Source organism: Podarcis cretensis (genome assembly GCF_951804945.1).
Source record: "Podarcis cretensis genome assembly, chromosome: 3".
Taxonomy (NCBI): Eukaryota; Metazoa; Chordata; class Lepidosauria; order Squamata; family Lacertidae; genus Podarcis; species Podarcis cretensis.
The window spans coordinates 34,167,873-34,188,001 of NC_137172.1; the positions used below are offsets into that span (position 1 = coordinate 34,167,873).

The 20,129-nt window shown below is 45.1% G+C and overlaps 1 long non-coding RNA gene across 1 annotated transcript; it reads left to right on the forward strand.

Annotated features, from left to right (window-relative positions):
* The first annotated feature begins 6,251 nt into the window (after positions 1 to 6,251).
* LOC307211627 lies at positions 6,252 to 15,383 on the forward strand. Its single transcript, XR_013836549.1, has 2 exons — positions 6,252 to 7,824; positions 15,047 to 15,383. It is a non-coding gene; the product is annotated as an uncharacterized lncRNA (long non-coding RNA).
* The last annotated feature ends 4,746 nt before the right edge of the window (positions 15,384 to 20,129 follow it).

The window sequence follows — 20,129 nt, forward strand, 5'->3', positions numbered from 1 at the left end:
GACAGGTACAATTTTTTTACAAGCAATAATATTACTTAATTATTTTATGTTGGTGTGTGAGCATCTACTCTTGGGTTTTCATTTCTTTCAGCAGCAGAGTTCCTTTTACAGAGTTTTCCTGCATCTTTTACTTCTTTACAGCAGCAGCACCCCGGCTCTTAGTGAAATCCCCATTACAGTAATAAACACTCTTTGGTTCTGTTTTTCAGTGTATTTTATTATTTACAAAACTTTACACTGGTCAAAAACAAAGAACACAATATAATCTTTTTCACTTTTAGCCATCCAGCCAGAGACCTAATGCTGACTCATTCTCATGCTCATTTACACTGACCCAGACTTAGTTGATCACATGCCCTAATAAAGGCACCTGTTGCTGGGGAATTTTTCTGTTGCCTAGCAACTTCTTCAGGACCATTTTCAAGTTTCTTCTAGAATATTCCAACATTTTATACACTGCTTGCGTGCCAAAATGTCTTCTAAGCTGTTTACAAATATCAAATCAGTTCTAAAATATCCATGTGTAATCAAAAGACACACTAATGCAATTCCATCATTCCAACATTAAAAGCACACAGGATTAAAACATACAATAAAACAAGCCTATTAAAAAGTATGACAATTAAAAGAGCTAAAAGAGCAAAAGAAGGCTGAAAGCCAAAGAATTGATGCTTTTGACTTATGGTCTGGAGGAGACTCTTGAGAGTCCCATGGACTGCAAGAAGATCAAACCTATCCATTCTGAAGGAAATCAGCCCTGGGTGCTCACTGGAAGGACAGATCCTGAAGCTGAGGCTCCAATACTTTGACCACCTCATGAGAAGAGAAGACTCCCTGGAAAAGACCCTGATGTTGGGAAAGACTGAAGGCACAAGGAGAAGGGGACGACAGAGGACGAGATTGTTGGACAGTGTTCTCGAAGCTACTAACATGAGTTTGACCAAACTGCGGGAGGCAGTGGAAGACATGAGAGCCTGGTGTGCTCTGGTCCATGGAGTCATAAAGAGTTGGACACAACTAAACGACTAAACAACAACAACAACAAAAGAGCAATTACAGCAGTCTTGGGGGAAAGTGACCAGCAACACTGCAGCTGGCAGAACTGATGCATTCATCTGTAAGACAGGCACTACAAAATGGTGACCCTGTGAGAATAGGACTTGCTGGCTCTGTGATCACCTATGTGTTGTATTAAACAAGCACTGGGCTATTTTGATACATCAGAGTTATGGATTGAGAAGGCCGAGTTTCATACACACCTGGTTAGCTAGAACGAAATGTTTCCCGAGGGTAAGCCGGGTCAGTGAGGTGTATATCTTGGAACAAAGCAGAAACCAATTAGAGTAATCCAGTCCTTCTGCTGAGGGAAAAGTGACTGGTAGGAATAGATATATATATGGCACACAGAGCAAGGGATGGAAAGAAAAAACATTGATTTTTTTGAAGGAAAGAGTTACCATTTGAAGGGAGGGAAGTAGAATGACTTCTGTATAAAAATATCCTCTCTGCCGCTATAATATTTGACTTCACCCCCAAAGGCACACTCCTCCATTGTCTCCTGAGACAGGAGGGGGCCAACAACAACCCTGTTGAATGGGTAACTTCAGAAGTAATTCTCAGCAACTGGGACTTCTTTGTTTAGAGAAACGGCGAGTGTAAGAGGTGACAAAATAGAAGTTTATAAAGCTATGCATGGCTCAGAGAGAGGAGGCAGGAAAAAAAGTTCTCTCCCTCTCTGCTAGCATGAGAACTCATGGGCGTTCCATGAAGTTGCAAGTTGAAAGAATCAGGACGGATAAAAGGAAATACTTCTTCATGCAGCACAGTTAAAACCGTGGAACTCATTCAAATTTCTACATGTTTGATCTTTGTGGGTTCTGACATGAATTGATCTGCTCCACACCTCCGAGAAGAATGTATGGATCAGAACATCAAATTTCAACACAGTTCACACCTCAAATACACACGCACACATTCAAATCTATTTTTAAGATGCGTATTTTGAGATAATATACATTTAAGATACACACATATTTTTTAAAATTCTCTTTTAAATGCAGAAATAGGCTGGGACAGATTTATGAGTGAACAGATGAGAAAGTGAATCGGACCAAAGAAGGTGGGTGCTTTTGTGTTGAGGACTGGTGACTACGACAACTAGGCGGAGGATTTCTCCACCATCTTGGAAATTCTGATTGGTCTCCTGGGTCTGAGGAGTGATTAAAAGATTGTTTACAGTACACACAGCCTTGGTGAAGCTGTGGAATACAGCAGGCAACTACAGTCTTAGAATACAGTGGTACCTCGGGTTAAGTACTTAATTCGTTCCGGAGGTCTGTTCTCAACCTGAAACTGTTCTTAACCTGAAGCACCACTTTAGCTAATGGGGCCTCCCGCTGTCACCGCGCTGCTGGAGCACGATTTCTGTTCTCATCCTGAAGCAAAGGACTTAACCTAAGGTACTATTCCTGGGTTAGCGGAGTCTGTAACTTGAAGCATATGTAACCTGAAGTGTATGTAACCTGAGGTACCACTGTAGTACATCTTTTGGTAGGTATGACCTACAGAAGCTCCCTTCATTATGACAGGCTGGACTTGTGGGGTAGGTGAGGAAAACCTTCGCTTTTCAGGTAGCTCTGGGGAGGGTGTGAGAAACATGGAAGGGCTGTAGTTTAGTGGCAGAGCATCTGCTTTGTGTGCAGAAGGTCCCATGTTCAATCTCCAGCCGCTCCAGATAGGGCTGGGAATGGCCCTCATCTGAAACCCTGGAGAGTTACTGCCAGTCTGTGTTGACAATACTGTGCTCGATGGGCAAAGGTACTTTCCTAAGCTCACTCCCCCTGGAAGCTGGAACACTGGTTTGTTGCACGCTGGTCCTGCTGGAAAACTTCTCATAGGCTTCTGACTGGCCATTGTGAGAACTGAAGATAGCCTGCTGGTCTGATCCAGAAGGGCTCTTTTTATTTATATTTTTGCAAAGATGTTCTACCTTAAGCAAAATTGGGCATATTAGGATAAATTTGCATTAAAACGCTGATGGATTTTCATTTCACTTCTTTTTAAAAAAATAAAAATAAATGTAAATGGATGTAGAAATGTGTAGGACTGAACGTCAGATTGGAAAAATGAGAAACTTGGAGAAATCAAAATGGTCAGATTGGCCCATCCCTTCCCACTACTGAAAGCACCACACCACAACTGTAATAGCAGGCATACTGATCCAATGAGGTTATTGCCAGTACAGTGGTACTTCGGGTTACAGACGCTTCAGGTTACAGACGCTTCAGGTTACAGACTCCGCTAACCCAGAAATAGCACCTCAGGTTAAGAACTTTGCTTCAGGATGAGAACAGAAATCACACAACGGTGGCGCAGCAGCAGCAGGAAGCCCCATTAGCTAAAGTGGTGCTTCAGGTTAAGAACTGTTTCAGGTTAGGAATGGACCTCCAGGACGAATTAAGCTCTTAACCCGAGGTACCACTGTATCCAGTGGGAATCCAGGAAATCCAGCACCCTTCTCCTGCTCAGAAATGGCCACAGGATTTCATTTCTCTCTCTCTCTTTTTCTCCCTCCCTCCCTCCCTTTGTGTGTGTTGGATTGGGATGAATAACTAGAACCACCCACCCCATTTCTCATTTGTGAATGAGACCAGGAACGGAAAGCACTGCTCCATTCTTCCCCATCTCTTCTGCTGAAGTTTAAGAAACGGAATAACAGCTGCTTCCTCATTCTTGAGTGAACAAGTGATTATCCTTTCAGCTCTCTAATTGCCCAATCAGTGTTACATCAAGCAATGAAATCAAGCCAATCAATGCAAAATTCAACTTTAAATATACCCTTTCGTTTGTATATTTATATATGTATGTACAAAACTGGTAAACAAACAACAGCACCAATGCTGGAAATGGCATGCAAACATCTTAAGCGAGGAAGAAAGATACAGTCATGTGCACTCTCCACACTGTGGCTGAATCAGAAGGCAGTGCTGCCTTGCAGTCATCCAGAATGTGTTTTCTGAGCCTAAGCTCTGTTAATCATACCATTACAGAAGGTGGACCTCTCTGCCTTTGAGAGACATCAGAAGAGTCCTGTCGGATCAGACCAAAGGCTCATCTGTTTCAGCAGCCTGCTTCCCACACTGGCCAATCAGATACCTAGGGGATACCCATAAGCAGAACATCACACCAATAGGCCACCTCTCAGTATTGTTCCCTGGCAATTGGTAGCCAGAAAGGCATAGTGCCTCCAAATCTGAAAGCAGGAACACAGGAAATTGACTCATACTACATCAAAGCATTGGTTCATCTAGCTTAGTATTGTCTACAGTGACAAGCAGCAAGTCTCCAAGATTTCAGACAAGGTCCTCTCCTAGCCCTACCAGGAGATGCTGGGGACTGAGACTGGAAACTTCTGCATTCAAAGTAGAGGTAGTACAACTGAGCTACAGCCCTTCCCATCCATATAGTATGAGGCAGTTCAATCCCTGGCATTTCCAGGTAGGGTTGGAGATAACCCCCGTCTGAATGCCTGGAGAACTTCTACTAGTCACTGCATTGGTCCAAACTGACCAATGGTCTAACTCCACAGAGGGCAGCCTTCCATTCTCCTCCCCAGCATTGTTTTTATAACATCAGCAAGTAATGGATGTGTATTTCATGGGACTTGGATGGTTCTCAGGTTCTGTTGCCCAGCGAAACTGCAAAAAAGTAAACAATAAACCTTTTTTCTAAAAAAAGTAAAAATAATAATGGTAGCAATTCAGGCTGCCAGATGGTAAAGTTTAATGGCTTTAACTACACATAAACTGGAAACTGATGGGTTTCTAAGAAAGCAGCCTCCTGTTTGCAGATCTTCCTTTGCCGGCACTGCTGACTTCAATTACACAGGTGCTGCTTATTCTTTTTTTTCTAAGTGGCAACCCAGTTATGTAAGAATTCCAGGAAATCAATCAGGCAGAAACAAAGGAGGCAATTCAGAGGCAGAATAGTTCCCCACTCCACCATCCTTATAAAAACAGCAGCAAAATCCAGCTCCCTCCTAAAAATATCAGAGCCGGGACTTGGTTTCTGTCTGTCCCCAGCCAATCCATTGTCACTCGCAATGGGAAAATGGTCTCACCCCTGGCATTCTGTGAATGAGTTGGAGAGGAAAGCAATTAGACAGGAAAGAATGAAACCATTCATCCCAAAATACCTGCCCTGCCTGCTGTAAACAACTGGGTTTCATTCCCGACTTTTGCAGGCATTTATCTATTTTGAGAAGCATTGCAAAGTCAGTGATTCATGTGTACATAATACTGCCTGTATAATTAGAGACAAAAGGGACCCTCTTGGGAAGCAGCCACTGAGATTTGGGTGCCTGTATAATAATAAGACTAAATTCCATGAATTTCATAGCACTCAGGCAGCTAGGAAGCACCACTTGATTGGATCCACAAGATGCCCAGGCCATGAAGTGTAAAATGGACCCCAGACACTTACATGTAGAATAGCCAGCCTGCAATTATGGAGGCAAACAGTTCAGTCAATAGACACTGTGCCAGAATATTGCTTAATACTTCTTATTCAAAGAAATAAGTCCAGAGACCTTCCCTCTTCCCAACAACTCAAGACACTCTTTTTTACACTAACATTCTCCACCCAGGTGGAGAACTTTTATAAAGCTGACAGCTTTTGCAGGTGTGTTGCAAAACCCGCTTCCCAACTTGGGGATCTTTCTTTAGGAGGGACACTATAGTACTGTGACTTAGAAATTGTGAATCAGGAAGTCCCTGATTTGAATCTTAGCTCTGCCATAAACTCACGACATGGCCACTTTCTCAAGCCTCAGACCCCACATCTCCAATATGGGGGATAATAATACTTGCTGTACCTTACATGGCTATTGTTAGGAACTCTAATGAGAGAACGATAGCTCGTCAGAAATTTGAAAGTGCCATACAAATTTAAGTATTGTGGTCATCCTCAACATCTCAGCCAAGGGTTGAGTCACATCACTAACTTGAACCAAGCCCTGCCTGGCATCTATGCCAACTTCCCTCCCCTGCCAAATAGGTGCTGGATGGAGTCAATGTTTGTTGGGCATGTAACTTGGAAGGGAAACATGAACACTTGTTTGCTATTTTTAGAGCAATTTGCTTTTTACTATATTGGGGAATGGAGCAGAAAGCAACCAAGCCAAGCCTGCTAAACAAAGGTTTCACCATGCACAAGCTTCTGCTTGTTGAACTCTTAGCTGTTTTGTACTCCCTTTAATATACCTTGGAAATTGTCAGAAAATGAAGCCAATCTATTGAAATGCAATGGATCAATTCATTACAAGGAAGAGGACTGATCAGTTATGCATTGTAACTTTGCATGGCCTAGATCTGAAGCTACAAATGAATGGATTTTTTTTGTTTTCAACAAGAGGGGCTTCACCCACAGATTCCCTCTGGATTGGGCTTGGCTGAGACCTTCCACAGAAGGATGAACAGAGGAAAACAACTCAAAGCTTATGAGAAAGAACCATATTCATCCTTCTTACTTCTATCTAGTCTTCACTCCATACTTGATGCTCTTCTACTGTGTGTGTGGAAGGGAACTTCAGGTAAGAGTGTCTTCCAGTCAGCATCACTGTATACTCAAAGCATCCTTCACCTTTTAGCGGAAACAATGGATGTGACTTCCTTCACTTATTTAGGGAAACCATTTTCATAACCATCATTCCTGCTGGTAAACCAGCTGATCCAGATCAGTGTAGCATCAGTGACCATGGGCCACTCAATAGCCTACTGTGAGAGATTTACAAATCACCTTTTTTTGGAGGGGGGGAATTAGTCAAGTTCTGTGCTGAACTTGATTCCAAAATGGGTTTAGGAGTGTTGGATGTCCCTGGAGCACAGTCGAATTACAGGTCATGGGATTGGTTTCAGTTGTTGCAGCCCAAGAATGTGGACAGGACACTTGTGTAGCAGTGAGGCTGACTCCATGTCCTCTTGGTCCCTATCCATCATGGCTGGTAAATCTGGGCAAAGGGGAATGAATGGCTGGAGGGGGCCAGGGTGTGCTCAATGTCTCACTACAGGAGTGACTTATGCCCACTGCCTTGAAAAAGGTGGGGATGCAACCCCTCTTGAAGAGGTCCTTGGATCCAGAGGTTTATGAAAACTACTGTCCAGTCTCTAATATTCCCATCCTGGGCAAGGTGTTTCAGAGAGGGCTGGCAAAGCAGCTGCAGGTATGCCTAGAAGGAGCAGATTATCTAAATCCATTCTGGTCTGGTTTCAGGCTTGGTTTTGGCACTGAAGCATCCTTGGTTGTCCTGACTGTTGACCTCTTGTCAGGTGAGAGACAGGGGAGTGTGACTCTGTTAGTTCTCCTTAACAGTGGAACAACTCAAAAGTAAGTTGAAGAGAACATAATGTGTCCCTCTTGTAGTGCAACCCTCTACTCTGAACAAGTCCCAACAAACAACAGTCACCTCTGATGTCAAGGCACAGTCAGGAGATGGGAAAGGAATTCTCAACAGCCCTGATTCTACAGACACATCAGAGACAACAAGCAAGCAAGCAAGCAAGCAAGCAAGCAAGCAAACAAACACACACTTTGCATCGCCCAGCATTGGGTTGTTAAGGGGACTGGGAAATCAACAGCTGTTGCTATGGTGATGACAGTTCATCACCACTCAGTGCACAGACCTGAGAAGAACACAAGAAGGAAGTGATAGAAAAAGGCAGGCAAATGGCAACAGGTTCCTCTGGGTCACAGGAGCTCGATGAGGCCAAAGGAGCAAAGGGAACCTTAGCCCCCTCGTGGCTCTTTTGGATGACAGAAGATGGGAAGGTATTCAGTCTGCTGCTCATTTGTGTTTCTGCTAGCAAATGCTTTGACTACAAGCTGGTGAGGCGGTTGTTGTTTGAGGCCTTTTTTTTTCTCTTTCTGGGCTTCAGCCCAAGGTGCTTCAACCTGATCATATTTACCTACTTGGGCATCACACATAAGGATACAAAAAAAGCTCTGCTGGACCAGGCCAAAGGTCCACCTAGTCCAGCCGAGTCACAGTGGCCAACGTATAAGAAACCCGTGAGTACCATTAGTGAAAAGAGCAACAAACAATTAAATAGATCACAATGTATTACAGCACAATTGCATGGAATGGTTTGCCATGCCTATTGGGTGATTAGCTCCATGCCACCACAGAACTTTCTTTCAGAGCCATCTGGTAAAGCACCAAGAGTCTCAAATCAGGGATTCTGGAAGGGAGAACCAAATCGGGTTATTTTCTGTGCACAGTGAATGCTTGTCAAAGGAGGAGTGGCTGCTCATCAGCACCACTGCTGCCAATGAACAGAGCCAATGACTTAGCTCACCACGCCCAGGAAATAGACACCTGGGTGTAAAAGGGTGCTGACATTCTTCTGCCTGAGTTACCCTTGATGTATAGAATCATAGAATCATAGAATCATAGAGTTGGAAGAGACGACAAGGGCCATCGAGTCCAACCCCCTGCCAAGCAGGAAACACCATCAGAGCACTCCTGACATATGGTTGTCAAGCCTCTGCTTAAAGACCTCCAAAGAAGGAGACTCCACCACACTCCTTGGCAGCAAATTCCACTGTCGAACAGCTCTTACTGTCAGGAAGTTCTTCCTAATGTTTAGACGGAATCTTTTTTCTCGTAGTTTGGAACCATTGCTCCGTGTCCGCTTCTCTGGAGCAGCAGAAAACAACCTTTCTCCCTCCTCTATGTGACATCCTTTTATATATTTGAACATGGCTATCATATCACCCCTTAACCTCCTCTTCTCCAGGCTAAACATGCCCAGCTCCCTTAGCCGTTCCTCATAAGGCATAGTTTCCAGGCCTTTGACCATTTTGGTTGCCCTCCTCTGGACACGTTCCAGTTTGTCAGTGTCCTTCTTGAACTGTGGTGCCCAGAACTGGACACAGTACTCCAGGTGAGGTCTGACCAGAGCAGAATACAGTGGCACTATTACTTCCCTTGATCTAGATGCAATACTCCTATTGATGCAGCCCAGAATTGCATTGGCTTTTTTAGCTGCCGCGTCACACTGTTGGCTCATGTCAAGTTTGTGGTCAACCAAGACTCCTAGATCCTTTTCACATGTACTGCTCTCAAGCCAGGTGTCACCCATCTTGTATTTGTGCCTCTCATTTTTTTTGCCCAAGTACAATACTTTACATTTCTCCCTATTAAAATTCATCTTGTTTTGGCCCAGTTCTCTAATCTGTCAAGGTCGTTTTGAAGTGTGATCCTGTCCTCTGGGGTGTTAGCCACCCCTCCCAGTTTGGTGTCATCTGCAAATTTGATCAGGATGCCCTTGAGTCCATCATCCAAGTCGTTGATAAAGATGTTGAATAAGACCGGGCCCAAGACAGAACCCTGTGGCACCCCACTAGTCACTCTTCTCCAGGATGAAGAGGAACCATTGATGAGCACCCTTTGGGTTCGGTCAGTCAGCCAGTTACAAATCCACTGAGTGGTAGCATAGTCAAGACCGCATTTTACCAGCTTCTTTACAAGAATATCATGGGGCACCTTGTCAAATGCCTTCCTGAAATCAAGGTAGGCTACATCCACTGCGTTCCCTTCATCTACCAGGCTTGTAATTCTGTCAAAAAACGAGATCAGGTTAGTCTGACATGACTTATTTTTCAGAAATCCATGCTGACTATTGGTGATCACAGTATTCCTTTCTAGGTGCTCACAAACTGTTTGCTTAATGATCTACTCCAGAATCTTCCCTGGTATTGATGTCAGACTGACTGGGCGGTAATTATTTGGGTCCTCTCTTTTCCCCTTTTTGAAAATAGGGACAACATTTGCCCTCCTCCAGTCTGCCGGGACTTCGCCTGTTCTCCAGGAATTCTCAAAGATGACTGCCAGTGGTTCTGAGATCACATCTGCCAGTTCTTTTAATACTCTTGGATGCAGTTCATCTGGCCCTGGAGACTTGAATACATCTAAACTAGCCAAGTATTCTTGTACTAACTCCTTAGTTATTCTGGGCTGTGTTTCCTCTGCTGAATCATTTGCTCCAAATTCTTCAGGTCGGGCATTGTTTTCTTTATCGGAGAAGACTGAGGCAAAGAAGGCATTGAGGAGTTCAGCCCTTTCTGTGTCCCCTGTTTGCATTTCACCATCTTCTCCTCTGAGTGACCCCACTGTTTCTTTGTTCTTCCTTTTGCTACGAACATACCCATAAAAGCCTTTTTTGTTGCTTTTAACCTCTCTAGCAAGCCTGAGTTCATTTTGTGCTTTAGCTTTTCTGACTTTGTGTCTACACGTGCTGGCTATTTGTTTGAATTCCTCTTTGGTGCTTTCCCCCCTTTTCCATTTTTTGTACACATCCTTTTTTAATGTTATCTCAGTTAAAAGTTCTTTAGATAGCCACCCTGGCTTCTTTAGGCACCTTCCATGTTTCCGTCTCATTGGTATTGCCTGAAGTTGTGCTTTTACTACCTCCCTCTTAACAAACTCCCAGCCATCATGAACTCCCTTTCCTTTTAGTATTACTGTCCATGGGATCTCATCCTGCACTTCCCTAAGTTTTATGAAGTCGGCTTTCTTAAAGTCAAGAAATTGAGTCCTAGTATGATTGGCTGCTCCTTTCCGCTGTATAGTAAACTTCAGAAGAGCATGATCACTCGCGCCTTCCACTTCTACCCCACTAACCACGTCATCAACATTGGTTAGGACCAGATCTAAAATGGCTGTTCCTCTTGTTGCTTCTCCCACTTTCAGGACAACGAAGTTGTCTGCAAGGCCAGTGAGGAATCTGTTTGACCTTATGCTCTTGGCTGAGTTTGACATCCAGCAAATATCCGGGTAATTGAAGTCCCCCATTACTACTATCTCCCTTCCTTTTGCATGCTTGGCCATCTGTTCCAGGAAGGCATCATCTATGTCCTCCGTTTGGCTTGGGGATCTATAGTAAACTCCCACAATGAGGTCCCTGTTATTCATCTCTCCCTTAATTTTGACCCAAATGCTCTCACTTTGGCTTTGAGGTTCTAAATCTTGGATCTCTTCACAGGTATACACATCCCTGACATATAACGCCACTCCTCCTCCTTTCTTGTCTGGTCTGTTTCTCTGAAATAGATTGTAACCCTCCATTATTACATTCCAGTCGTGGGACTTATCCCACCAGGTTTCAGTGATGCCTATTATGTCATATTTAGTTTGCTGTACCAAGAGCTCAAGCTCATCTTGTTTATTACCCATGCTTTGCGCATTAGTGTACAGACATTGAAGTCCATTAATCATTCCCCCGTGTCTCTTATTTAAGGATTTTTTCCTCCCACCACTAGGTCTGCATGCTGTTTGCTCCATTTGGTCTATGACATTTGGATGATCATGTTCATCAGTTGATAGACTCCTACCTTCAGGAGCACTGTCTTCCTCCCCCACATTAGTCAGTTTAAAGCCCTCCTGATGAGGTTTCTGAGATTTTTGGCAAAAACATTCCTCCCAACCGTTGTGAGGTGCAGCCCATCGCTTGCCAGAAGTCCATCTTCAAGAAACTGCAGTCCGTGATCTAAGAATCTGAACCGTTCCTGTTTACACCATTTGCGAAGCCAGCTGTTCACTTCCACTATTTTTCTCTCTCTCCCTGGGCCACGTCGTTCAACTGGGAGGACAGATGAGATGACAATTTGTGCATTTAATTGCTTCAATTTCCTGCCCAGAGCCTCATAGTCTCTTTTGATCTTCTGGAGGCTATTGCTTGCAGTGTCATTGGTTCCCACATGAACCAAGAAGAAGGGGTATTTGTCAGTGGGTTTTATGATTCCTTGTAGTCGTTCAGTTACATCTTGGATCTTAGCCCCGGGGAGACAGCACACTTCCCGAGACATCTTGTCAGGCCCACAGATCACTGCTTCTGTTCCCCTCAGTAGGGAATCCCCTATCACCACTACACGCCTCCTCTTAGGTTTGGTCGGGGTTCTTCCGTGATCTGTCCATTCCAAGGTCGCCTGCACATTCCCTGAGGACTGACTTTGCTGCTCGTCTTCATATACCTGATCGACTGTAACAAGGAAGAGTTCCTCAAATGGAGTCTGCTCTTCGTCTTCCATTCTAGGGGAGAGGACCTCAAAGCGATTGTGTATTTCTAAACAATCAGAGTGAACCCTGGGCCTCCTACTTCTTTGAGTCACGTTTCTCCATATATCTGGCTCCTGTGTTGGTGAACTAGCCTCCTTCTCAGGGGAGTCCCCTGTCTCCTCCTTGGTGGAGACGGTGTGCTCTGTTGCTTCCAAGAAGAGCTCCAGCTCTCTAATTCTTTGGAGCGTAGCCACATGTTCCTCCAGTTGCTGGACTTTGTCTTTTAAGAGGGCAATCAACATGCAATTGCTGCAGGTAAAGTTGCCTGCAACCTTTGGCAAGATGGCAAACATTGTGCAGGAACCGCAGGCGACTGCAGCTGTTCCCTCACTCTCCATCTTGAGAACGTGTCGTTGGGGCTGGCTACAGTGGTCCTCCATCATAAGAAGCGTGCAGACAGGACAAGTAACTCCCCCCCAAAAAACCCTAGGTCTCCCCCAACAAACGTTTGAGACTAGCTCCCCTAAATCTAAAGATAGATCAAATTGTGCGCGCTGCTAGGCACGCGCCGCTGCCCTACAAGCTCTGATAAGCTCCTCCCACAGCTAATCACCTACCTCAACAGAAACCCTCCCCCCTCTGACCTTTGCACAGGGAGAACAGCTAATCAGCCACAAGAGACACACACAGGAGAAAACCCTTTTTGCTCCTTCTTCAGCCGCTGCCCTACAAATGTACCAAGAGCTTTGTCTCAGAACACCACCAGCCCTGGCCCACTTGTGAAGCTATAGAAAACTGACTTATCCATGTGGTGAGCCATGTTTCACAGCATGATAAGGACCACTGCTGCGTGGAGCAATGGGAAGCAGTTGGCTATGTCCACTGTTCCTGATACGAGGCAATAGGGCAGATGTCTCCAAGTCTTCTGGGTCTTCAAAACAGAGAGACCCCTCCTTCATGTCTTTCTTTCTTTCTTTCTTTCTTTCTTTCTTTCTTTCTTTCTTTCTTTCTTTCTTTCTGTCTTCTTTCTGTCTGTCTGTCTCTCTCTCTCTCTCTCTCTCTCTTTGTAGTAAGTGGCTCTTTTTCAGTTTTACATTTTGTAAGAGTGACGCTGTTGGAATATTTATTTAACATGACATTATCTGCAAGAAGAAACTTCACTGACTTTTATTTATTTTTGCTCATAACCCCATTTGCCATTTCAGTCTACCTAGCAGGTATTGTCTCAGAGGAGCCAGAGTGGCGGTGGGATGGGGGGGGGGGAGGAAGTGAAAACATGCTAGCCCTTGCCAGTGGATGCATGTTTAGTGTTGCACCTGTGCTTTGTGGTTTAAAAATATCCCTTACATCTCCATTAATAACTGCTATCAAAGTCCCATCTAAACCCTGGTACAATTTTGCCTCTCTTTCCCACCACCAGAGAAGGATAGAACACTGTCATTATGTGTCCTTTAGATCTCTGTGCGGCTCTTTGTAATTTGATGGCATTTGACTCAGTCGATTGAAAGAGCAAAGCCCAGCCTGCATCACAAAGTCTGGCCTCCTCTTTTTTTTCCAGAACAGGAAGGGGAAATTGCTGGCATTACATAAAAGCTTCGCAAGCACATATTCTATCTATATTTATTTCTCTTTTGCAGTCTGTTCCCCACCACCACCACAAAAAAAAAAAAGCTGGGCTTACAAAACAGTTGCTGCTTTAGTTTCTCTACCACTTGCTTTGTATGTCTGGGAGAAACCTTGGGTTAAAGTCGCTTCAGGTTGAATGTTTTCAGGTTGCGTCCCGTGGCGACCCAGAAGTAATGGAACGGATTACTTCCGGGTTTCACTGCTCATGCAGATGCTCAGAATGACATCACATGCATGTGCAGACATGGCGAATCACGTCCTGTGCACGCGCAGACGCACAGACATGGGTTGCTTTCTGCTCATGATGCAAACAGGGCTCCAGAACGGATCCCATTCGCATCCAGGGGTACCACTGCATTTGTTTCATGGAGAATATGCCTATCAATGGATACAGGGATGGACTTTGGTCTTTCAAATTTCAGCAGCGACCTGTGAGAGGTCAAAATTCAGCAACCCCTTGCCTTCTGTTCTGCTCAATTCACTACGCAATAGTTGTGATGCCCTGCAGCGCCCCCTAGGCTCAGTGCCCAGTGTGGCAAAACTGGTTGTACTGCCCTAAATCTGCCTCTGATGGCTCCTAGCCATGATGGCTATACTCTACCTCCACTGTTGGAGGCAGGATGCCTCTGAATGCCAGTTGCTGGGAATCACAAGTGAGGATAGTGTTGGTCCTGCTTTTGGACTTTCCACGGGCATCTGTTTGGCTAGTTTGAGAACAGGATGCTGGACTAGTTGGACCATAACCCGAAGACAGCAGGATAGAGAGTGGGATGGGTCTGAACACTGCCCAAATACCAAAGTTTTTAATCTTAAGCAGCAGCAGCAGAAAATTCCAGTTACATCAGCCCCGAAACTAAACACAACAACCATGGACCACCCAAACTGGTACCACCCAGCAGGAAAGCAAAAAGAAATGTTTCTCTACTTTGGGGAAAAGAGAAAATGTTGTCAAGATGGTCATAGCCCTCTGACCTCCCAAGGTTGCATTCTGGCACATATTTACCAGGATTGAAGTCCCAGTATGCTCAGTGGGTCCCAAGAGGAGATTTGTGACTGTGTCTTTGCCAAAGAAGCACATCTGGGATGGGGCTGCAAGTGCTTCAAAGGGCAACAAAGCCAGCGACTTGTGGGAGGAGGAGCTCCATTAGAGCTCAAAAGGCTTGGAAAAATATCCATACAGATGGCAGTGGGGGGTGGGAAGAACTCTTCCCTGGCAGATAGTTGCAAAATGTGTTATACTTATTGCTTCCAAGGAGTACAATTGACCACAACAGTACAGTCACCCTGTGAATGTGTGGACACTGTCTGATTCACTGGAAAATTATGTTAATCATTTTCATTAATGTTTGTTTTTTCAAAACAAAGCAGAAAAAGAACAAAACAGAGTTAGTTGCAGTGTGTGCAGCAAACACCTTCTACCACCTGTTGAACAAATCTTTGCCTTGTTTGTCTACGATGCACAGTGTTCAGTCTGCCAAGACAGTTATGGATTCTGCCGCAAAGCCATCCTTGATTTCTAGACTGTTCTTCCAGCAATATGTGAGGGACACGTGACCTCTGACTCGACAGTTTCTTTTATTCCTAACATGGTTCCCAACTTGTTGCTCTTCTCCATTTACAACTTCCTGGAATAACCTTCATGAAGAGGCAGCCACTATTTATGGAAACAACTATGTCCATTAAATTTGTGACCCTTTGTTCAAAACATGTCAGCAGTATGTGGGTTTGGCACTTGTTTTCCAAATCCACAGTTCAAGTGGAAGCATCTTGAAGAAGCAGATATTTCCTTTCCAGAACACACTTCTTCATTTTAACAGGCTCCAAGTCCAAATCTCACCACTGCGCTTCTCTAGTGGTGGTGGTCCCACAAGTACTGCCACCTGCAGGGTAGACAATGTTGGGAGCCAGAACAGACCCAAGATGACAGTAGGCACAGAGATCAAGTGGATGCCTGCCTGCCTCCTTACACAGCCACGTGGTTGCATCCTTGGGCTTTCTGAGAGTTCAGGGGCCAACACGGCTGCTAGAAAATGGCTCTTTCATCTTCCTTTCAGAGTGGCCATCCTAGCAAGCATAGGCAACCAAACGAGGTTGGCATTTAACGGAATGGCAAAGATTACATTTCTGAGATTATATTTAATATGAGCAGCCCAATTAGTCAAGCAAAATCAATACATTTCTACTGAATAATAAGCCTGGCACACTCTAATGCAGGCTCCTTAGGAGGAGGGGGAAAATAGCCTTATTTTTCTACATTCATTTTCTGTTGTGACATCTCTGGCTGCCTCAAATGATGCATAATGTTATTTTCATCTCTTTCAATTGAATTTTAGTACGTTCCCTTCTTTGATCTATCAATTTCAATATTCATTCATCAAAGCCTTATCAAAAGGGGACAGGAACAGATGTAGGTGGAGAAGTCGTCTGTGCCTTGCCCAGCATCACCCAAGGTTTGTACAATATTCACTGCGCAGAATCTGTTCATTTACCCTTTGCTGAAAAATGGGAGTTCCGTGGTGACCTTTGTATGGAAAGTTTCCTCTGAAGGAGACAGTGCAGGAGTCTTTGTGCTTTTGCTGATTGACTGAGAAGAAATCACAAAGATGTAGAGGCGAACGCTCATAGGATGTTCACACTGGTGACTTAAAATGCGGTGAGATCAGCTTCCTGCCCTGCTGTGTCCCAGGCCACATTTGCATGGTGTTGTGCGCATCAGATATGGGGCAGGGATGCCTTCACCCAGTGCACATTCCCCTTTTGGGTTCCTCATGACTGTAACACACACACAAAACCCCTGAATTTCTATTCACGAAGCTGTCATTTGCGCATGCAAATGTCTCAAATGCATACAGTGGGGGTACATGAAAGGGTTTCAAAGGGCACACACCAGTAACTTTTATTTTGCTTTCTCATAGATAAAATAGTTTTATTAAAACTAGTATTATTTTCATGTGAGGAGTAGTAAGTATCGCTTTGGGAAACAATGCAGTAGGGCATTAGGTGAAACACATAAAGGAAATTATGTTTTATTTACGGTACCAAAGTGTTTGGTACACAAGAATTAAAAGGCTGCAATCCTAAATATATTTCTTATGTGGAAGTAAGCTGCTTTGGAATGGACTCCCTCAGAAGGTGGAGGACTCTCCTTCCTTAGAAGTTTTTAAGCAGAGGTTGGATGGCCATCTGTCATGGATGCTTTAGTTGAGATTCCCCATTGCAGGGGGTTGGACTTTATAAATTTCATAGAATCATAGAATCATAAAGTTGCTTCCTGTTCAAGACTAGGGTGCAATACACAATCATCTGCCCAGTGCTGCTGCAGATTGGCTCACATCCAGTTCCACTTCTCCAACCCCGGGGGGGGGGCACTAAGTGGCTTATGATCACTGTTCCATTCATAAGAGCAGTGCTTTTTTCTGGGGGGGATGCAGGGGTATGTGTAACCCTAAACATTTTGTGTTGCCCCAACCAACCAACAGATGGACCAACATGCCAGCTGTCTCCACAGTAGCAGCGCAGACTGGAACTCTGTCATTCTCCCCACCAGTGCCCAGGGAGGGAAGTCTAGGGCGGCCTCAGTAGAGGCGATAGCGCTCCTCCTCCTCTTGCCAGGCTACAGCCAGCCGGCGAGCACTTGCCCCTTCTCACTCAAGCCAACCCCGCCATCGCCCTTCCCGTCCTCTCAGCGCCACTGCCACCTCGATTCCCTTGTCCAGGGGTTGGGAGGCAGTTGGGGGGAGGAAGGGGGCGAGGGCGAGAGCGAGCAGGTGAAATGAGAGTACCCCTAAACAATTTTTTAGGGGGGGAAAGGACTGCATAAGAGTGATTTAATAGCTTTCCAGCCAATTCAGTTAATCTCATGGCTGTGGCTTTGAGGCCCCACATTGGCAGAAGGTTCTTGCACTGCAGAGGTTTCGACCAAATGACCCTTATGGTCCCTTCCAACTCTGTCCCATGATTCTATGAATCAGTCAGTCACCGGCAGGAAGTACGTGATAAGCTGGACCGAATTTAGTCGTGAGCTATTCCATCATCATAGTTGTTGTTGTTATTTCTATATTCCCCTTCAGCTGAGGATCAGCGTGTGGTTTACGATATAAAAACCACAAAAATAAAATACTGAAAGATCATGTGGATCATCAATGACGAACATATCACTGAAGGACATATTGACATCATTGACATTGTGATGGCCACACACAACTGTACATACTCTCTCTTTTTCGGAGGGCTAACTTGGGTCAGAACTTGACACTGTATGACTCGGAGTGTAAACATCAGGTGAAATCAGCAGAGAGGCTGCATTTTTCAAATTTTCTTTATCCTAGGATAAACTCTTCCAGTTGTCGCCGGGCTTGGGTGAAAGCAGCCTCCCTCCTCCCAACTTCTTTATAATGAAATGGAACAGGAGGGGCGCTGTTGTTTGCTCAGGAAGACAGATGCCCACTAATGGAGGAGACCTTTCCCCCTTCGCCGCCTCCTGCTGGAGAATAAAACCCGAGGCTCAGCTGCCTATTCATAGGGAGGCTACTTCCTATGACTCGTCGCCTGTCAGGCGCGCTTGATGAGCAGAGTCGCTTAATCAGGAGACGGGGAGCTGCAGGCGAGCGATAAAGGGGGATCTTTTGTATCTCGGTGTACAAAAATAAAAAGCAATTTCATCAGGCAGAGCTGGGAAGAAACAGTCTTTGCAATTTCATGCTGGGAAAGAATGAAGGCAGCGGGAAAGGGGTGGAGAGTGAGACGGAGAAGCAGGCTCTGTGTGACGGCTCGCTTCTCCAGGGAGAGAAATGGCGGCGAAAAAGGGACCCAGAGAACTCTGCCAAGAAAATGAAAGATCTTTCCTCCAAATAAATGAGGTTCTCTGAGAAATAACAAGCCTACAGGAGGTCTGGCACGGTGTTGTTGTTTACTCTTGGCTTTCCTTTCATTGCCATGGTGAGGTGCATCCCATTTCTACTCTGCCACATCACCCCAGACTTCATTTTGGTGCAAGATTAAACCAGGGTAAGAGGACCCTGTTTAGCCTTATTGCCCGGCTGATGCCACTGAGGATGCCGAACAAAACTAGCAGTGCCATTTTCTCCAGCATTTAGGCTACTCTCCTTTTCAAACTGTCTGGAGAAAAATATCCTGGAGAAAATAAAGGAGATGCTTGTTTTGTTTGCTTGTGTTCTGCATTCGTATACTGCCCCTCTGCCAAGGCCCACACAAGGCATTTTATTATTTTAAAAAGCTAAAACCAATAAATGATATTAAAATGGAGAGTGACAGAGTGCCATCAGGCTGATTATATACAAGAGACCTGGCCTGGGCTTCCTGGCTCCTGCCTCCCCTCAGGGCATGTCCGCCCTTCAGTAGCTCCAGGGAAACCAGAGGTTGCTGCCCTGACTGTTCCCTCAAGCCATCAATGGATCTGTCAGGAGTGGAGGCAATATGCTCCCTGGCCTTGTCTTTCATGCTGCTCAAGTGATAAACTTGTCACACGCTCCCATTGGCTAAAATGGATCTAGGTATGAACAACTGCTCTGTTCACAGAACTGCTGTTTCACACAACCACTTAGAGGCACTCCCATCCCCACACTTGCTGGTCATTCTCCCCTCCTTTCCCAGCTCTCTTTCCCTTCCTCCACACTTGCCGGCCATTTCCCCCTCCCCCCACTACCCCCACCTAACCTCTCCACTTTCTCTGCCACCACAACCACTTTTAAAATAATCTGGGCCACTTTGCCCCTTAACACCGCCGCTTTTACCTCCTGGGTGACTGAGCTACTCTTCTGTGGACAAAGGGCGGTATACAAATTTAATAAATGATCAACAACAACAACAACAACATTGTCAGAGATCAATGAAAGGACTCTTACTGAGTCCATGGATTAGGCCTTACATCGGGGGGTGGGGGGGTGGGTATGTGGTCCTTGCGATGCTGCTGGCTGAAATTCCCATCATCCCTAGCCCTTGGCTGTGCAAGTCCAACAACATCTGGAAGACACCAGCCTGTGGGGGGCTGGAAACTTGATGCTTATAGGCCGCATGCCACAGAATCCCAGTAGATTGGGTGGGTGGGGGGCAAAGCAGGCTGTTGGCATCAGTCCTTGCCTGCGGTCTTTCCAAAGGGTTGACTGCTGTGGGAAGCAGGATGTTGGACTAGCTCCAGCAGAGTTTTTCTTCTGTTATTAATTCATAAATGACACTTGACTGTTATTTTTATTCCATTGCACTGAGTTGTGTCCCATTGCATAAATATGCTGGGCAGCACGGACCAGGATAGAACGGGGTCACTTTGCTGTGTAATGCAAAAGGTTTGACATCTTTGTCAAGGTGGGCCTTCCTTCTGTAGGATGGCCACATACACGTCACAAAAAAAGAAGAAGACAAGAGGGGACACAGATTGGCATAGAAACTGCATGGGCTAGTATATATGCAGAGATGCAAGGTTAGAAATCATTGT